Genomic DNA, 4,615 nt, shown 5'->3' on the forward strand with positions numbered 1-4,615 from the left:
TAGTATGAAGAAAGAGCACAATTCTGAGGATTGTGGGGAATCCTTCCTGGAAGGAACTCATTGGAAGCCATGAATCATCACCAGTGAACACAGAGCTGGATCAAAAATTAAAAGAACTCTGTGTCAATGTTTCATTATGTGTGAACTCTCTTCTGAATTCAAGTTTGACTCATAGTTTGCCCAAGACCAGTTGTCATGCTTTTAGGACAAGTCAATTTTTGATAGAACTGCAAACAGTGCAAACCAAAGCCTCACTCAGTGGCAAGATGGGATCCCAGATACCAGGTTGCTAGTTTTAAAGAGACCAACTTAAGTTTGCTGTGGGTGAAAACTCCCATTCCAGCTGGAAGGCACAGGATTGCAGTTAACAGTGTTACAGAATCATAGAATCACCAAGGTTGGAAGAGACCTCAAAGATCATCAAGTCCAACCTGTCACCATACACCCCATGACTAAACCGTGGCACCCAGTGCCACGTCCAATCCCCTCTTGAACACCTCCAGGGATGGTGACTTCACCACCTCCTTGGGCAGCACATTCCAATGGCAAATGACTCTCTCAGTGAAGAACTTTCTCCTCACCTTGAGCCTAAACTTCCCCTGGCACACCTTGAGACTGTGTCCTCTTGTTGGGGGGACTTTAGTTACAAATATCACACAGAAATAATCACTTGTCAATCCAAACACTGAAATATGCCAACACTGTTTATCTTACATACAATTGAAGAAGTCACCTCTCCCTTGGACATCAAACATGAGCTCTCTGGGACACTGCCAGAAGGGTCTTGCACAAAGCAAGCCTGATCACTGCTGGATATTGAGTTTCATTTATCTTTCATTTTACACTGGGCTAGCAAACAGAAGCCCTCATTTGATATCCTGGGAGATGAGATTAGAAGGTGAATGGGATGAACTAAATCCCAAGGAGAGGGAAGTGCCAGCATGCTTCCTCTTTGCTGTTTGCAACACGATATAATTTGAACAGCAACTAGAGCCACCAATACATTCTGAATGACTATTAAGCACAGAGGCTATAATCTTTTAATTAGTTTCCTCACAGAAAAACGGAGCAAGCAATGTTCATCAACACTCTGTATCTGGCAGATGGGTTTACCCACATTCAAGCTAATGAAAAAAAATTAATTTTCACTGTGCCTACAGCCTGTGGACAAGGCTCAATCCTGAAACTGCTATCTATCCTATTAGAAGGTGCAAGATTACATATTAATGAAAACATGTGCCATCTCAGCAACTCACATTCTCAGTTCTGTGCCAGCCACTCTCAGATGCTGCGTCAAGACTAGGGGCCAAATGCAGACTCACATGCCATGTCCTGACGCATGAGAGGAGCGGCAGTAGAAAGCACCTGGCAAAAGCCTATCTGAAAGGCAAGGCTTCCTAGGGACAAAAATCTGCCTCGTCACTGGCTGGGTTGACCCTTGACCATGGCAGGACATGCCCTCTGTGCAAGTCATGTTGTTCCAGAACACATTCCTGGAACGAGAATTTAAAATCATTGATCAGATTCAGATAACTCATCACCTACTCACTTCCCCTGTCATGCCAGCTTCTGTCAGTTTAATAAACAAAACTACTGACACTCTCTGCAGTGGCTCTTCAACTGTCACAAGCACCACCATGAGAGTGGTGAGACAATGGAACAGGTTGCACAAACAAGTGCTAAAAAACTCCCTGGAGGTTTTTAAGGCCAGACTGGATTGGGCTCTGGGCAACCTGAGATAGTGTGAGGTGTCCCTGCCCATAGCAGGGGGGCTGGAACTAGATGATCCTTGAGGTCCCTTCCAACCCTGACAGTTCTGTGATTCAAGCCCTAAATGTCTGAAACAGAATCACATAGCCTGGAGAAGAGGAGGTGTTGGGGAGACCTTATTGATCTCTACAACTACCTGAAAGGAGGTTGTAGCCAGGTGGGGGTTGGTGTCTTCTCCCAGGCAACCAGCACCAGAACAAGAGGACACAGTCTCAAGCTGCACCAGGGGTGGTTTAGGCTGGATGTTAGGAAGAAATTCTTCATAGAGAGAGTGATTGGCCATTGGAATGTGCTGCCCAAGGAGGTGATGGAGTCACCATCACTGGAGGTGTTTAGGAGGAGACTTGATGGGGTGATAGTGCCATGGTTTAGTTGATTAGGTGGTGTTGGATGATGGGTTGGTCTCTTCTCCCAGGAAACCAGCACCAGAACAAGAGGACATAGTCTCAAGCTGCACCAGGGGAAGTTTAGGCTCGAGGTGAGGAGAAAGTTCTTCACTGAGAGAGTCATTTGCCATTGGAATGTGCTGCCCAGGGAGGTGGTGGAGTCACCAGCCCTGGAGGTGTTCAAGAGGGGATTGGATGTGGCACTTGGTGCCACTGTTTAGTCATGGGGTCTGTGGTGACAGGTTGAACTTGATGATCTTTGAGGTCTCTTCCAACCTTGGTGATTCTGTGTGAATCTTACTTACAAAAGAACTCTCAAGTAAAATGTGAAGCATAGCAAAAAAAAAAAGGCAGCAAACCTTCCCCAAGAAACGCTGACTTGTTTTTTACTAACTAGCAGCCTATTCTGCCTTAAAATATAAGCTTTGAGCACCTTGCAGACAGCAATTCATCTCATTAAGTTATTTTCTTAAATCCTGGAGATGAAAAGCATGTTTCAAAATTGACAATCATTCATAAACACTCAAGTGCACCGCAAAAATAATCAGTCCTACAGAGAAATGCAGTAATTCTCTTCATCTTTGCAACAGCTTCATCCTAGTGCTAACTCCCCTGGAATTACTCTCAGCTGGTATCAGGACAGCATCAGAAAGAGAGCCACAGCACACTGAAAGAGATTAATACAAATGCACAACAAATGCATTGACTGCTCAAAAAAAACCTGGATGCACGGAAATGGCATAATTGGTATAAACCAATACAAATCAAAGCAGATTTGCAGATCAGAAGTTTGGCAGATATAGATGTGCTGTATGCTTGAAGGCTGATGGGATGGCCAGAGAGAGGTATCTAAACCCAGCATTTCAGGCATTGAATTCAAACATCATGTTAGAAAGCCTTTAACTCTGGCTTGCCTTGCTCTCTCACTCCTGAGGGCAAAGAGAGGGGAATCTGCTCCAGGGCCACAACGACTTCAGACAGACATTGATGAAAAGGAACAATTCACACTTGAATAAAAGCAAACCATTGTGTTAACAAGCGCAGTTTGGCTGATGGAAATGACTCAGCTCAGATGTTTGAAAACCATGCTTGGTGTAATCAGCTGTGATAGGGAGAAGAAGATTGTGTTCGTTTAAAACTTTGATTTGGGAAATGCTTTAAACCCATCTGTCCCCTCGGCTTGCGGCCACGCTGTCGCATCTGTGCATCCGCAGTGCCACAGAACTGACAGGCAGTCGCTCAACTTCGTGCCCAATTCAGTGAGCTTCCAGGTGCATTTCACAGCTTATGTTTCATACTTGGTTCACTACATTTGGGGACTGTGACTGGAAGAGCTGAAGCCAAGTTCAGCTCTCTCATTAGTCTCAGAGGAAGCTACAGTTTCTCATGGCACAGTTCTGGACCAAGGCGAAGACATGTTGCCCAATGCACCCTCAGTTGCCTGTTCCTGAGAGTCACCTTTGGAAACGTTTGCTTTATGTAAAACATTGACAGAATTAAAGCTGTGCCAGCCCTTGCTGTCTGCTCCTCTCACTGCTGAGCAAACATGCAGTAGCTGCCTTTTCACCAGAGTCTGCCAGCTATGCTACACCAGGTCCGGGGTGGGGAGAACTTACTGAACAGGGACCCTCTCCATTCAAAAGCTGGACCTGTATCAGTACTCACACACCACACACTGAACAACTAAAGAATCTTTTTCTGCCCCTCCTCAGCAAGTACACCTTGCTGCATTTCATTTGAGCTCTCCTGGGCAAACACAAGCTACCAACAACTGCAACCAGTGAATAATAAATATTAATAAAGCATTTAATTGGAACCTCACTGAGAAGCACTTTTACCAGCACAGCTGGCAAGAGCCCCCTTGAACAAATGCTGTCTGCTTGCCAAGTACAACACAGGTAGAATCGTAATTAGTCAGCAGAGGCTAAGGACTGCACATGTGTAAACATCACTGACTAAAGTCTGAGCTTTTCAAAGCATATATTTAAAAGACTGAAATAACTTGGGAATTCTGCCTAAATCCCCTTCTCTGATCTTGTCATTTTTGAGCAGGTGCTTGTTGTTTCATAGCATGCACACTACAAGCTAACAGCCTTCAGACAACGCTCCTGAGCTAAACCAGCATCCTGGGAAAGCACTCCCCTACAGCTTCCATATCCCAGGTCACATCATCATTGCAGACATGGCATTCTGGCACATGGTTTAATGGCTGCAGTGGTGTTAGGTCAGTGGCTGGACTCAATGATCTTAGAGGTCTTTTCCAACCATAACAATTCTATGAATCTCCAGTCTAAGACTGTCAGAAAAACAGTTCTCTAAGACCAGTAATGGATGATAGCATTCAAAAATATTGGTTAACCACCATTTCCCTTTACTTAGTTTGACACTGATGGGCCTCTGCCTGCCTCACTCTTGTCTCCCAAAGCACTGCTATTTGCTGAGTCTGGAAAAATCCCACC

Source organism: Dryobates pubescens, chromosome 4, assembly GCF_014839835.1.
Source record: "Dryobates pubescens isolate bDryPub1 chromosome 4, bDryPub1.pri, whole genome shotgun sequence".
Taxonomy (NCBI): Eukaryota; Metazoa; Chordata; class Aves; order Piciformes; family Picidae; genus Dryobates; species Dryobates pubescens.